The sequence below is a fragment of the Dermacentor silvarum genome, chromosome 6 (genome assembly GCF_013339745.2).
Source record: "Dermacentor silvarum isolate Dsil-2018 chromosome 6, BIME_Dsil_1.4, whole genome shotgun sequence".
Lineage (NCBI taxonomy): Eukaryota > Metazoa > Arthropoda > Arachnida > Ixodida > Ixodidae > Dermacentor > Dermacentor silvarum.
In genome coordinates this window covers 165125050-165141717 of record NC_051159.1, presented here as the reverse complement: position 1 = coordinate 165141717, position 16668 = coordinate 165125050, and the positions used below count along the sequence as shown (strand labels likewise).

General features: G+C 47.4%; 1 protein-coding gene across 1 annotated transcript in view; it reads left to right on the top strand.

The window, feature by feature from the left end:
• The window catches only part of LOC119457018 (galactosylgalactosylxylosylprotein 3-beta-glucuronosyltransferase S), a 173237-nt gene that overhangs the window by 82457 nt on the left and 74112 nt on the right, over positions 1–16668 (top strand). The window lies entirely within an intron of this gene.

Sequence of the window (16668 nt, the reverse complement as noted above, 5' to 3'; positions counted from 1 at the left end):
CTAGATAATATGTTATGTCCAGGTGGCATATTGAAAATATTAGATAAACACCTTTTTAGCTATTCGCCAAAGGAAGGGGGGCAATATCATTTTTTGGTATACGAATCGAATACGAATAGTTTATAGATATCAAATATCGAATAGTTAATTGGAGACGCCTAAATTTTTGCAGCAGGAATTTTCATTTCAGGGCAGTTAATTCCCCCGCTCATACAGAAAAGGGCATAAAACGACAGATAACTATCAGAGACAACGAATCAGTTTTGAACGCAAAATCATTGTCATAAAAAACAGCAGAAATAGCATCAAACACTTTTGCAGCCGAGTTGCGAACAAGCTTTCCTAGAATGAATGGCTGCTGTTGGACTAGCTTTCCAAAAACGCTAAATAAATGGTTGTCATAAAAAGATCAGAAGTCGAGAAACAGCTACTAAAGAATTTGTTTGCCATAGACACATTCGTTGCATAGAAAACGTCATTTGTTGTAGCATAAAAAAATGAAACTGCTATCTAACTACACTGCCAAGAACACTAAACGACCAAATACATATGCAACATCACAGGTTCTAATGCAGGCTTCGGCTGCGAAACCAATAACGCTAGATTTACCCATTTTGTTTCGGCATTGCTTCGAAAGCTTTTGTGGTTGTTTAACTTCTGGTAATTTGCGACACTTTGTTTAGCACACGGAGAACGGTAACCACGCCTTAACAGTCGGTTGCTGAAGGGCGCTAAACATCCCAAACCCTGTGCACCATTTCGGTATCCGCCTCGCGACTGGTGCCTTCAGGACAAGTCCTGCAGAAAGCCTCTCTGCAGAATCAAACGAGTGTATAGCTCCGTCTACAAAGGTCATATTCCAGCTTCACATATCTGAAAGTTAACTCGAATCCCGAACATCCTTGTTACACAACTGTACACGATGTGTCCTGGGTCATACTTTTTAATAATTGACCCAAAGCGAGGAAGGCCTTCTCACTGCGCGTGAGGAATCTCAGTGAACAAATGTGTGTCCTACTTCTAGAACACCATCTAATGCTTCCAGCGAAGATGTATCCACCGTGTCAGTGGCAGCTCATAGAATGCGAAATGTCGTTTGTTGAAGTCACTAAGCATGCTCTTGAGATGCACATTCGAATGCACTTCCTTGAACTTCGGTCAAAGTACTGCTGCCTGGAGTTTTTAAAACCAATGCATCAAATCACAAGCCGGCGTGTCTTATGCAGTAGTCGGTCCATCATATTCGGATTCTGGCATTCTGCATGCGCAAACAAGCATATTTATGACTGACGCCTATGCACTATTGTCGGCTGTGAAACACATGAAACATATAAAACTAGAAAAGGCATTTATATAGTCGCAGTAGCGCGCTGTATTAAAAAGGGGACCTGCTTCTATCCCTCTTGATCCGGGCTGTGCGACCTCTGTTTTTGACGATGCGACACTGGTGGAGGTGTTGGGTAGGCGGTCAAAGTGGCGGAAATGTTGCTGAAGTGCCCGCTCAATGATAGTCGCTTCTTTGATGAAATCGTCGACCGTTGTGGGCGGGTTTCGTACAAGGCCAGCAAACAGCGGTTCCTTAATTCCCCGCATAAGATGACGCACCTTCTTCGCCTCGGTCATATCGGGGTCATATCCTCGGTCATAGACAGGGCCATATCCTCCGCATACATGACGACGGATTCATTCGGCTGCTGTACGCGAGCCTCAATAAGTTGTTGCGCGTAATCGCGCCGGTCCGAGCTTGCGAATGTATCGAGGAGCTGACGCCGAAAGTTGCCCCACGTATGGAAGCTCGCTTCCCTGTTCTCGCACCACGTGCGAGCACTCTTTTCGAGCGCGAAATAAGCATGGTAGAGTTTCTGTCGCTCGGTCCAGTGATTGACATCAGCGACAGTGCTCGTAGTGATCGAGCCAGTCCTCGACATCTTCAAGAGCATCACCATGAAAGGTTCCGGGAACGCGAGGCTGTTCAAGAGTCACCTGGGAAAGGCTCGGCGCCATCTGAGAAGAAGGAAGAGTGGCCGATGGTGTAGGAACTGCCATGCTGGTGGGAAGCGCAACGGGAGGGAATTCCGGGCTCAGGCCGAGCAGGCGCCGACTGAATTCATGGACTGGAGTCGTGACGAGGGGTGGAGCTTCCGGACTGGGCGTACGGGGCCTGATAGGGGTTGAACGCATGAGGTTCTAGGCTCCAGCACCTCCACCAGCGCCTCTTGGAGCTGATACACCAGTTCAAAGATTGCTTTTCGACTACGCCAAAGGTGAAACAAACACCACTGACCATGCACCGTATAATCACGGATGATACCACGAGGCCGATCCGACAAAACCCCTACCGAGTAGCTCCAAAGGAACGTGAAGAGATTCAAAAGCAAGTGACCGAGATGCTCGAAGATGACGTGATACAGCCTTCGAACAGCCCCTGGGCGTCACCCGTGGTCTTGGTCAAAAAGAAAAAACGGCAGCTTGCGCTTCTGCATCGATTACCCCAAATTAAACCAAGTCACGAAGAAAGACGTCTCCCGCTTCCACGCATAGACGATTCGCTGGACAGGCTACGGCATGCACGTTATTTTTCATCAATGGACCTGCGAAGCGGGTATTGGCAGATAGAGGTCGATGAGAGAGATCGTGAGAAAAAGGCCTTCGTGACCCCCGACGGTCTTTACGAATTTAAGGTACTTCCGTTCGGTCAGTGCTCAGCGCCAGCCACTTTTCAGTGTTTAATGGACACCGTGCTATCAGGCCTGAAGTGGCAAACTTGCTTGGTCTATTTAGACGACGTCATAGTGCTCTCAGCTACATTCTAGGAGCACCTAAGCCGGTTACTCACTGTTCTTCAAGCCATACGCTCAGCTGGCCTGATGTTAAAGCCCGAGAAATGTCATTTTGGTTTCAATGAACTGTGCTTCCTCGGCCACGTCGTCAGTTACGAGAGTGTACGACCTGACCCCGATAAAATAGACGCTGTGGCAAAGTTCCCCACACCGCCCGACAAGAAGGCAGTGAGGCGCTTCTTGGGGTTGTGCGCCTATTACCGGCGGTTCATTGCGAACTTCTCACGTATTGCTGCCCCGTTAACACGCCTTACACGCGACGATGTTCCCTTTCTGTGGGGTGAAAATGAGCAAGTAGCATTTGTCGAACTACGCCAGCGCCTGCAAACGCCTCCAGTTCTTGCGCACTTTGACCTGGAAGCCCCTACAGAACTTCACACCGATGCGAGCAATGTTGGTCTGGGGGCCGTACTGGTGCAGTGGCAAGACGGCTTCGAAAAAGTAATCGCTTACGCCAGCCGAACTCTCTCTCATACGGAGGAAAACTACTCGACTACCGAGAAGGAATGCCTCGCCGTAGTGTGGGCGGTTACCAAATTTCGCCCATATTTGTACGGCCGTTCATTCAAGGTTGCCAGCGATCATCATTCTCTTTGTTGGCTGACTAACTTGAAAGATCCATCTGGCCATCTGGCGCGCTGGAGTTCGACATGACCATAATTTACAAATCTGGGAAAAGACACACCGACGCCGACTGCCTTTCGCGGTCACCCGTCGAGCCCGCAGGTACCGATGACGTGGACTTGGACGCTGCATTTTTGGGAGTCCTCGACGCCGTCACCGTTTCACAGGAGCAGCGCCACGACCCAGACCTAATCCCACTCATTAATTTCTTGGAAGCCGAAGTAAAGACGCCCCGCGACTCTATGCCAGGGGACAGCCGTCGTTTTGTCTGCGGAATGATGTTCTCTATAAGAAGAACTTTTCTGCAAGCGGCAACACGTTCCTGCTTGTCGTGCCAGCATCACTTCGCAAAGAAATACTAACCGCATGCCACAAAGAAGCCACCTCAGGTCATCTAGGCTAGACGAGAACACTGTCCCGACTCCGACGCAAGTACTATTGGCCAAAGCTACCAGCTGCTGTGAAACATCATGTACAAACATGTTCCGACTGCCAAAGACGCAAATCACCTCCCGGCAAGCCTGCAGGTCTCTTACATCCAGTCGAGGTACCAGGACCGCCTTTCACCCAAGTGGGAATGAATTTCTTAGGCTCATTTCCAACGTCTACAGCCGGCAACAAATGGATCATTGTCGCGACCGATTACCTGACGCGCTACGCAGAGACTGAAGCTACGCAGCGCGGCACAGCAGCCGAAGCGGCTCATTTTTTCATCGAAAACGTCGTCCTTCGGCACGGTGCCCCAAAAGTAGTCATCACAGACAGGAGAACTGTGATGTGTGTGCCTTCACTGCAAAACTTCTTGACTCGGTTGACACTAAGTGGTACAAGCCACCGGAAAACAACCGCATATCATCCCCAGACCAACGGACTAACCGAGCGGCTTAATAAGACCCTTGCAGACATGCTATGCATGTACGTCGACGTGGAACACAAGAACTGGGATCAGATTTTGCCTGATGTGACTTTCACGTACAATACCGTTCGACAAGAAACTACTCGAATGACACACCTCAGCTTGGTCCACGGTCGCGAAGCCATGACGACGTTGGATGCCATGCTGCCTCACGAGTGTGACGACATACCTACCGACGTTGTCGAATTTACTCAGCGCGCCGAAGAAGCCAGACAGCTTGCCCGCGTACGCATCTGCTATCAGCAAGGCCAAGATGCAAAACGGTACGATCTTCGACACAGGTCCGTTCTCTACACTCCCGGCGATAAAGTATGGGTTTGGATACCCATACGCTGTCGTGGACTTTCTGAAAAACTGCTAAGACGGTACTTGGGCCGTACAGAGTGATTCGACGCCTGAGCGACGTCATCTACGAGGTCGTTCCTGACAGTGACAGTAGCTCCAGTCGCCGAAAGAACTTACCCGAAGTGATGCATGTCGTGCGGATGAAGCCGTATCTGTCGAACTGAGTTTCGTTTGTACTTTTCTGTTGTTTTGTGGTTTTGTTTTGCGTGTCTCACTCTGTGCCATTTGTACACCGCCCTCATATGCGCATCGGGACGATGCTTCCTTCGGAGGGACGCAAATGCCGCGCCTGTACTCCGATGAAGAGTCGCAGTAGCGCGCTGTATTAAAAAGGCGACCTGCTGCTATCCCTCTTGATCAGAGCTGTGCGCCCTCTGTTTTTGACGTTGCGACAATATTTACATACTCTTTGAGCGTTGTCAAGGCTTCAGTATCATTGCAAAAGCATGAAAGTCCTGTAATTATGACCTTTACAGATTTCTGTGCACTGTTTATGCATGTAATCAACGTGTCATAATATGCATGGTGTCTGGACACAGAGGCGTCGAAGGTAATGCGCTCGCCGACGAAACAGCCACATCCGCAACAGCAAAAGATTTGAACTCCTCCATAGCTGTTTCCGCCCTAGATTTGAAACATTTCCTTAGCAAAAAAAAAAGACTATTTGCAACGCTTGTGGAATGCCCAAACCTCTAATAAATTTCATCTAATTAAGCCACAGTTAACGACTTCAACATTAATAATAAAATCACGACAAGCCGATGTGCTGTTATATCGACTAAGAATAGGGCACACATACGGTGTAAACAACTTATTGTTGAATGGTGATGAACCTCCGACATGTGGCAGATGTGCTGAAAAGCTGACCGTCATTCACACCCAGGCTTGTGGAGTGTCGAAAAGCAGAAATCGCGAGGAAGAAACACTTTCTTTTAGCATATCGGCAACGTATACCATTACACTTAGCACGGTTTGTTGGAGCAAACCCATTATTCGACACCAAACCTGTCTTAAATTTTAAATGCGAAGCAGTTCTTGGCGAACATTTGCTACGTTGACCGTATCTATCTATCTAGCCCCCTACGTCTTTGTGCTCTCATGTTGGTTTCGTTAACTTTGTATGTACCAAAATTGACATATTATGACAAGAGTATATGACGAACATAAATATGTCATGACATGAATATCATGACATGCGTGTCATGTAGGTCATGACAATGACCCAGCGAAAATGTTTAACACTCAAAAACCTCTGAAATGGTTTCGGACGTGGGCACCAAGTGAAGGTGACACTAAAGGACCATGGTAGAAATCATAGTCATGAGCATGTCTCAGCAAAAACGACAATGACTCAGCGAAAAAAAGATTAACACTCAAAAACCACTGGAATAAGGTCGGATGTGGGCACCAAGTGAAGGGAACACTACAGGACGATGGTAGAAATCATAGTCATGAGCATGTATCAGCAAAAATCGCAATGACTCAGCGAAAAAAATATAAACACTCAAAAACCTCTGAAATGGGTTCGGACGTGGGTAATAAGTAAAGGAAACACTACAGGGGGCTGGTAGAAGTCACAGTCATGAGCATGATTCAGCAAAATGACAATGACTCAGCGAAAAAAGTATAGCACTCAAAAAACACTGAAAAGGGTTCGGACGTGGGTACGAAAGGAAGCAAACACTAAAGGATACTGGTAGAAGTGATAGTCATGAGCATGATTCAGCAAAATGATGACTCAACGAAAAAAAAGAATAACACTCAAAAACCACTGGAATGGGTTCGGACGGGGAGGGGGGTTATGTGAAGGAAACACGAAAGGATGATGGTAGAGCTCATAGACATAAGCATGACTTAGCAAAAATGACAATGACTCAGCGAAAAAAAGAATAACACTCAAAAACCACTGAAATGGGTTCGGACGTGCGTACTAAGTAAACACTACAGGAGGCTGGTAGAAGTCATAGTCATGAGCATGACTCAGCAAAATGACAATGATTCAACAAAAAAAAAGATTAGCACTCAAAAACCACTGGAATGGGTTCGGACGGGGGCGCTATGTGAAGGAAACATGAAAGGATGATGGTAGAACTCATAGACATGAGCAAGACTCAGCAAAAATGACAATGACTCAGCGAAAAAAAGAATAACACTCAAAAACCACTGAAATGGGTTCGGACGTGCGTACTAAGTAAAGGAAACACTACAGGAGGCTGGTAGATGTCAGTCATGAGCATGACTCAGCAAAAATGATGACTCATGCAAAAAACATTAACACTCAAAAACCACTGAAATGGGTTCGGACGGGGGTACTAAGTGAAGGAAACACTACAGTATGCTGGTAGATGTAATAGTCATGAGCATGACTCAGCGAAAATGACAATGACTCAGAGAAAAAGTATAGCACTCAAAAAACACTGAAATGGGTTCAGACGTGGGCACTAAGGGAAGCAAACACTAAAGGATACTGGTAGAAGTCATACTCATGAGCATGACTCAGAAAAAATGAGAATGACTCAGCGAAAACAAATTAACACTCAAAAACCACTGAAATGCGTTCGCACGTCGGTACTAAGGGAAGGAAACACTAAAGGATGTTGGTCGCAGTCATAGTCATGAGCATGACTAAGTCTTTCGCCTTAAGGACTCTTAGGAGTAGCTAAAAGGACTCCTGAAGACTCATCACATGAATGTCATGACATGCGTGTCATGTAGGTTATGAAACTGCCACCGACGTCTTGGTGCTCTCATGGTCGTTTCGTTCACTCTGTAGGCTCGCCGCACACTGCTTCGCATAACATCGATTCGCACAGGGCGTGGGATCGCCTGCTTTTTTTTTTCTCCGCTGGTTTTTTCTGGTAAAGTCGCACACCCAAATCTATATTGTGTCACTGCACGTGTCAGTGCAATGTATGCGGCATAAAATAGCTATTCGAACGCTTTTTAGTACCACAGGAACCTTTTCATGGAAGCACTTTAAGGTTCTGTTAGCTTTGAATTTTTTATAACCGATATGTGTGTTTCAAGCAAGGTTGTTACTTTTACGAACATCTAGGTAGCGGTAAGATGATAATATTGCTACGAGAGACACATTCTGCTGCAGGGGCAGACGACAAAGAAGACGGTTCTGTCTGGTGCTGGTGGCTGTCCACCATCTTGGGTACTGTGTCTGTGTAGTGTAAATACAGTGTAAATAGTCCCGCCTCGTGTCGTTTTACGTAACATCGTTGTTACACTGTAACAAAGTAATAACAAAGTGTAACACTGTAATATTTCTGAGGTATCAATGATATATTGGACAAAACAGACAGCACTTAGTGCGTGAAATACGCATTAAGCTGCATTTCTTATTGGTTATTTCTTACTGTCAAGTATAACACCAATCAACAATATTATTTGGGTCATCGTGAAGAACAGGCTTCCTGGCCGAAGCGACAACACACCAAGAAGCTGTGTGACAAGGAATATAAGGCGCGAGTGCTTCACTCCATCGCAGCTTTCATGCACACTAAAAAGGTACAGCGTGTCGTAAAGTTTTATTATAATTCCAATCTTTGGGGCCACCGTCTGCTGACTGCGCCTTCGCACATGTGTTGAAATCTCAGATGTGCGTCATGACTCCAGAACAGACTGTCTCATTTAAATCTTTGAGATTTCTTGTACTCTCCAATGTATAGAATGTGTACTCTGCTTGTCGGCTGACGAAGCGATCGTACTTCATCGTTAGTCCGAGAACTGGCAAAGTTACTTGATGGGTAGTAGGAGTAGCCACTTGTGTCTAATCCCACAAAGTTATTTGCGTCACTCAATTTCTTGCTAGAGCGTATAAACATGTAAGTTGCATTAACTAGATGCTGATTCTTGGGCGTCCTTTTTTAAGTAATAGAATAGAAAAAGATCACCTCGTCGCTTGGCAAAAAAAAAAAACGTATCACAATATTTATCGCAAAGTTTGTCACAAATGTATCATAAAATACAGTCAGTCAGCATGAACATAAAGTTCCGTACATTAGTTCATGAACCTACAGAAGATAAACATGTGTACCTGCATATGTAAACACGCGTTCTCTGTACGCGGTTTGTTTGTGCTCGTCTCTCTCTCTCTCTCTCTCCCTTCCACTCTTTCTCTTTTGTCCCCTACTCCTTCCCCCCGCGCAGGGTAGCCAACCGGAAATACCTCTGGTTACCATCCCTGCCTTTCCATGCATCCTTTCTCTCTGTCTGAATTATCCGAGAACACATATAAAGAAGTGCATAGTTCTGTAGCTGAGAACACATACATAGCATACTACATAAACACTTGACAACATAACAAGCTTATACTTACATGGCGCATATATCTGTCATACGGCACTACTATAAAAGACAGATTTTGCATCACCACTCCGATAAAACAACATGTGAAATCCTATAAGTCTGTCATATGGGAAAAGAAAGTTTCCTCTGCGTCAGCTGGTCATCCTTAGCACTTGAAAAAATTCTTTTCTTTTAGTGCAAACAGTCATGTTGATGATATAACAGTGCATAATAGGTCGAAGTATCATAAGCTTCTAGCTTTTTAGGGCAAGTTGGTGCACATCGATGTTTACGGCTTCTTGAAATCTGCGCATGCGTTTATATTTCATGTGTTATATTTCATCTTTTCGAAATAATCCTTCAGCTGTTCCTCTTTCTGTTTGTCATGTAGATTGCGTGGTTTTTGTACCTTGTACAACTTTAGGCCTGACGTTATTGTTACGATGTTAGGCCCAATGTTAAGGCCTAATGGTAACGTTAACGCTAGGCCTAATGTACAATATCAGGCCTAATGTTAAGAGATAGGAAGAAAGCGGTGTAGATCAGAGAACAAACGGGAATAACCGATATTGGAGTTGACATTAAACGGAAAAAATGGATCTGGGAAGGCCATGTAATGCGTAGGATAGATAACCGGTGGACCATTAGAGTAACAGAATGGATACCAAGAGAAGGGTAGCGCAGTCGAGGACGGCAGATAACTAGGTGAGGTGATGAAGTTAATAAATTTGCAGGCACAAGCTGGAATCAGCTAGCGCAAGACAGGCGTAATTGGATATCACAAGGAGAGGCCTTCGTCTTGCAGTGGGCATAATTATAGGCTGATGACGATGATGACAACGTATATCAACTAGCCTAGTTTTCACATTTATTTATTTATTTATTTCAAGAAACCCCTAAAGGCCCTCACAGCGAGGGTATTACATAGAGGGGTGACAAAAATTCAATGACAATCTAGAAAAGGAATAGGCAACGAGAATAAAAGGGGAGAGCACAGCTACACTCAATGAAACATAATGAAAAAACGCAACATAATAAACAGAACACACACAAAAAATCACAGACATTGCGGTAAACGGAACAGAACTAGAAGAAAAGCTACTCATCTCATTCATTTTTTTAGAAGTTCATGAAATTTAGGTGTGTTCATTTCAGTTGCGATTGTAGCAGGCAGCTGGTTCCACTCAATAATGGTTTTGGGTGTGAATGATTTCGCAAAATATGAAGTGCGGCAAATGATGTGTTGGATCTTGAAAAGATGGTCACGGCGTGGAAAGAAGGCCGATGGTGATTGAAAGAATTCGTCATGAAGCAACGGATGATGGTAAATCTTGTGAAAAAGAGTTTAACGAGCAATCTTGCGCCCATGGGAGAGGTTAACAAGACGAGCTGACGCTAGTGAAACGCGAGTGATCTGAAAAAATGAAACGAGCAACACGGCTCTGCAGGGACGATGTTATCTATGTTGTAGGCTTGATCCGGGTCTCATATGGCTGAAGCATATTCGATTTTATGTCGGATTAAGGTGATATAAGCAAGTTTACGCACAGGCACTGGAGCATGTCGAATGTTACGTTTTAAGAAGCCAAGAGAACGGTTAGCAGCTGCTTTAATCAGGTCAATATGATAGTTCCAGGTTGTGGTGACGAGCGACCACGTAGACCGGTAAAGTCTCAGGGCTCTCGCGGGAGAGCAAAAACCGACACCCGATCTCTTAGCGTAGCATTTTTAATCTCTCTCTAGCCTGTGTCGGTGCGTGCCAGCTCCTCGTGCCTCGCGCAGACGCGAGTGTCTACGTAATTCTTATGCGACGCCGATGCTCCTGCCGCTACAGAGCCCCCCCCCCCCCCCCCCCCCCCTAGAGAGGAGGAAATTTTGACGAACGATGAAAAGTCCACGTGACGCGGCGTGTCTTGGCGTTGGTCTTCGGTGTCACGGACGGAGGCGGCGTCGATGGATGCAGCAGGGTTGCGTCGCACATTGGTGGGGCAGATGGCACGGGTGCTTCAATGTAGGCGGGTTTGAGACGTTCCAGGGCAATTGTGTCCAATCAGGCCGTTGACGTTCACGACAAAAGTCGTCTGACGACGCTCGCGAACACAATATGGCCCGGAGAAGTGCGGCTGTAGAGGCTTCCGCACGGCACAGTTACGCACGAAAACGTGGGTAGCAGAGGTGAGTGCGGGAGAAACGTACGGAGACCTTTCTTCTTGCGAACGTGTAGGCACGGGGCGCATCTGGCTGAAAAAAGCTTGCAGTTGGGCAACGTAGTCGGCAGGTGATGGCATAGGTGTTTTGCTGGTGGCGACAAAAGAAATCGCATGGAAGGCGTAGGTGAGTGCCGTAGAGGAACTCGGCACAGGATCAACCTAGGTCGCTCTTGAGTGCGGCTCTGATGCCAAGTAAAACGAGAGGCAAATAGAGAAACCACTTCTCCGGCGATTCATGCGCCATAAGGGATGCCTTGAGATGTCTGTGAACGCGTTCAACAAGTCCATCGGACTGCGGGTGGTAAGCAGTCGTGCGAAAACGTGTCGTTCCGAGTAGTTTGAGTAGCTCGTTCAAGAGTGCCGAGTCGAGCAGCTGACCGCGATCGGTGATTATTGTGGATGGGCAGCCAAACCTTGAAATTCATGTGGACACGAAAGCTGCTGCAACAGTGGGCGCTGAGATGTCAGACATAGGTGTAGTTTCTGGTCACCGTGTATAGCGGTCGATGCATGTCAGTATGTCGCAGTAACCTTTCGAAGGTGCGAGAGGGCCGACGAGGTCCAAGTGTACGGTGTCCAAACGAGCATCCGGTGGAAGAAACGACTTCGCAGGCGGAATGGGGTGACGCTGTATCTTGGAGCTTTGACACGACAAACAGCACCTAACTCAATCGCGAACTTTTGCGTTTAGCTGAGGCCAAACGAAACGACTGGAAAGAAGCTTCTGTGTCGCGCGTATGCCAGCATTCGACAGGTTGTGCACGGTTTCGAACAGACGTCTGGGAAGGGGATGCCGGAATGTACCATCTAGGTGTGTCGGTAGAAGTGTCGCAGACGACGGACGTGCCATCTGGAGTCACAACGACGTCCTCCAATTTCAAGGACGGTGACGAATTCCGGAGTGTGCAAAGTTTGGTGTCGTCACGCTGTTGACTGGCGAGTAAGCCGACATCGATGATGAAAGGCCCCGGCGTCAACGTGGAATCGGCATTGACACGACTCAGAACGTCGGCTGGAACGTTGTCGGTGCCTTTGATGTGTCGGAACATTGTTGTAAAGTCGGAGATGTAGGAAAGCTGTCGACTCTCGCGGGGCGAGTAACAGGACGCCAAACAATTCATTGCGTGCACAAGGGGCTTGTGATCTGTCAAGACAGTAAATGCACGGCCTTCTAGGAAATGTCGAAAATGTCTGATAGCCAGGTAAACGGCGAGTAATTCACGGCTGAATGCGCTGTAGCGGGACTGCGCAGGCTTCAGTTTCTTGGAGAAAAAGGCAAGTGGATTCCACGCATTGTCGATGGATTGCTGCAGAACGGCACCAACGGCGGTGTTTGAAGCGTCGGTCATGATGGCAGTGGGCGCGTCTGGCTTTGGATGTCTAAGCAGCGTGGCACGGCGAGGGCAGACTTCAACTCTTGTAAAAGCGTCGGTGGCCTCTTCATTCCACTGAAGCACTTGTTTACGTTTTTTTCACCAGCACAGCGACTAGCGGAGCCATAAGTCGTGTGCAATCGGGGATGAATCGGCGGTATAAATTAACGAATCCGAGAAATTGGCGAAGCTTGGTGAGTGTGGTCGGTCGGGGAAAGTCTTCGATGACGCGAATCTTGGACGGCAGTGGTCGAATGCCGTTAGCGTCGACGACATGACCGAGGAACTCAAGTTCGGGTTGAGCGAATTCGCTCTTGGCGGCGTTGATGACAATTCCTTTACTGGCAAGGCGTGAAAACAACAACCGCAAGTGGTCAGGATGTTCTTCTGCGGAAGAGCTTGCGACGAGAAGGTCGTCAGTGTATGCAAAACGAAAGGCAGGCCTCCCGTGACGGAATCGATGAAACGCTGAAAGGATTCGCACGCGTTCCGTAAGCCGAAAGGCATGTGGAGAAATTCAAAAAGACCGAAGGGTGTGTGATGGTGGTCTTGGGAATGTCTTCCTCAGCGACCGGTAGTTGATGATAGGTGCGAACGAGATCGATCTTAGAAAATATCATCGCACCGTGCAATGCTACCGTGAAGTCCTCAATGTTCGGGAGAAGATAGTGATCAGGAACTGTAACGTTGTTTAGTGCCCGGTAATCAGCGCATGGGCGCCAGTCTCCCGTCTTCTTAGGCACCATGTGAAGGGGTGATGCCCAATTACTGGAGAAAGTGCGGATGATGCCAAGTTGCAGCATGTGTTCGAACTCCGCGCGAGCGATCTTGAGTTTCTCCGGGGACAAACGCCAGGGTCGCAAATAGACTGGTGGGCGGAGGTGACGATGTGATGGCACACATCATGTTGCACTGGTTGCGTCCAGTCCGGCAGGCGCGTCAAGGTGGGAAACTCGCGTAGGAGCGCGGTGAATGGTTCGTGCAACATGGCAGAAATAGGCGCGATCGGCGATGTGCCTGATGATGGGACGCCGGGAACAGATAGCTGGGTCACGGAGTCCATGAGACGGCGTCGTTGGACGTCGACAAGGAGTCGGTAGTTGTGCAAGAAGTCTGCTGCAATGACTGCACGCCGGACGTCTGCAACCAGGAAAATCCAGCGGAACACTCGTCGAAGGCCAAAGCTTAGCATGATGGAGCGTGACGAGAAAACTGGAATCCTGGTGCCGTTGACGGCTTGCAAAAACTCGTTGCCGTTAGAGGTCGGCCGGCCTGTTTCCCTGCCAAGCGCAGGGACGCCGACAGCGACGAGCGTCGTTTCCAAAACGGCGGTGGTAGTAGCAAATTCCAGACGTTGTAGGTGATGTTTCATTGCGGGTGCTCGTGTGTCTTGATTTGCTGGAACTACGGCTGCGTGGGCGACGAGTTGACGTGCGGTAATGTTCTGCTGCACAGATGAGGCGTTCCAGGCGCTCACACAATGAGTCGAGCGGAGATTGTGCTGCTGAAGAGCAGGGAAGGGTTTGCAGAGTGGTTGTAACGCCCCCCGGAGACGATGTGGTGGCTTCGATGGTTGGGGTGGCTACTTCCATGACTTTGTCGGCCAAAGCGGCAAGTCCGGTAAGATTCATGGTACAGACTGTCGCCAGGACCATCTGCACGTTAGCCGGGAGTCGGTGCAAAAACATTTCGCGCAGCAACGCGTCGTCGATGGATCTCGCGTTGTTTCTGAGCAGTTGCCTCATTCGGCAAAGAAGTTGACTAGGGCATCCGTCGATGAGTTCTTCAGCGGACAGAAGCTGCTGGATGCGAGAACGCTGTGAAGCTGCTGTGCGCTGTAGCAGGGCTGCCTTGAGATCGTCATAGGCGGCGGTAGACAATGGGGCGTTCAGCAAATCTGTCAATGCCGGCGGGCGAGAGCGCTCCAACGGCGTAATGAAACTTTGAGGCTTGAGAGCGGATACCAGCCACTTTAAATTGCGATTCTGCCTGAAGAAACCACGCCAAGGGATGCTGGTCCCAGTACTGTGGGAGGCGGACGGCGATGGCCGAACAGGAGGGCTGACCGCGTTCGTCGGAAGGGTTCTGGCCTTGAGCTCTCGTAGCGTTAGTCTGGTGCACGGTCGTCTCTACCACAGGAGAGTATGGCAGTATCATGTCCGAGGTCACCAAACTGTGCGTGGGCGTCCACGTAGACCAGTAAAGTCTCAGGGCTCTCGCGGGAGAGGAAAAACCGACACCCGATCTCTTAGCGTAGCATTTTTAATCTCTCTCGGAACGCCAGCCTGTGCCGGTGCGTGCCAGCTGCTCGAGCCTCGTGCAGATGCGAGCGTCTACGTAATTCTTATGCGACGCCAATGCTGCTGCCGCTACAAAGTCAGACTATAAGTCAGACTGTAGGTGAACACCTAAATATTTGTAAGTAGAAGCTGTCTCAACTGTTAGGTCATTAATAGTGTATGTGGAAAACTAAAATGTAATATACTAATCCACTAAAATGTAATATAACCCTAAAATGTAGGTGTTCTTCATTACGCTTTTTGTTGCTACAAGATAGTTGAGGCTCCCTGGAGCGCCTAATTAAACTATCACGAACTTTCGTCGTAATATAATCTATAAATATCAATGTACACACATGTCACGTGAGTGGCCCCATTCTCGCTTCACAAAAATGGCCTTTGCAGCTTTTTGCCACTTTAGTATACGACCCTGCGTGATCCTTTCATTCGTTTGCCAAGCACTAATGGCATCGGGGTGGGCGAAATAGAACCAGTACTAAAGCCTAAGGGTGCACAGTGAAACGGTATCATTTTTCAGCCATCAACGCTGCTCTACACTTACGAGGTCGCGTTTCTCAGGAAGGTGACGTAAAATCGTAGCTCCTGTGTCCCTTTTGATGCGTGTCGCATGAACGCCGAGAACTAAAAAAAGTTGGTGCTAATGGAACTCAGTTACTAAAATAAAGATTATCATGTTGCTGCCATGGGAAACGTTAAAAACGGGTACTTGACAACGCCGTTAGTCGTATACGCATCCATTCAGGTAAACCGAGATTAGTACAGACAAGCACCACAGCATCTGCCCCAGCGTACAATATCAGCCTCATACTGACACTCCTTCTGAGTGGAAGACGGGCTATCACAGGTTTTTCATTTCACAGCGCAAAGCAGTGATAACCTATAAGGAATCGAGTTTTAGCGTAAGACTGTAGGGTAATGCTCAAAGTGGCCACTTTACATCTTTTTCAAGAGTAAGATAAACGAGGAAAAGGAGTAAAGATTTGTCTCGATGAGACTAGATTGGCCTCAAGGAACAGAAATCGAAATCTGCATACTTTCGAGAACATAAAGCAGCAAGCATAGTCACAGTTTGCTGTAGTATAATACACGCTTGACACCTTTGACAAAGTGAAGTGCGGTCGTTAGCTGGGCTGCTCTCGCACATTTGTCATTCTGAGCGTTCCTCTCATAAATGCAGTTGTGCGAAGTTTTTGGATTCAGTCAACAAAATGTCGTTGTCATGCATCATGATCATTCTCGTTGCCGTCATCGTGTCGATGTTGTTTTGCAGTGAACTGCTTTGTGCAGTAAATCACCTAATAATGTCAAAGGTGTTTGTGTTTATTGAGTCGGTTGAGTGGTCCAATAAAGGATTTAGTTTTGGCTTCGAGCTTCGGCTTCACGACACTCTTCTGTAGGAACTATTTCTTAACTGCAATAAATTCTTCCCTCATTGCGAAACAAGCTCAATTCTCAAAATATTTAGACTTCCTTCAGTGAGCAGGAGGGAACAACAACAACGTAACGTCTGTTCCAACAGCAGATTTCGAGTGTTTCAGGAGCTCAACACCAACAAATACATCAACGTGCTGCATTCTTGTGCAACTATTGCCTGCTCCAAAATATATGTATTTTAGAATTGAGATCTGGTTTGTTGCTTTCAGTTACTAATTAGCTTCAACCTCTGTTGACAACAAATATATAATGATATACTATACCACTATACTAGTAACTATACTAGTAATACTATGACACGTAAATTCTTCGTGTCACCATTCTCTTTGA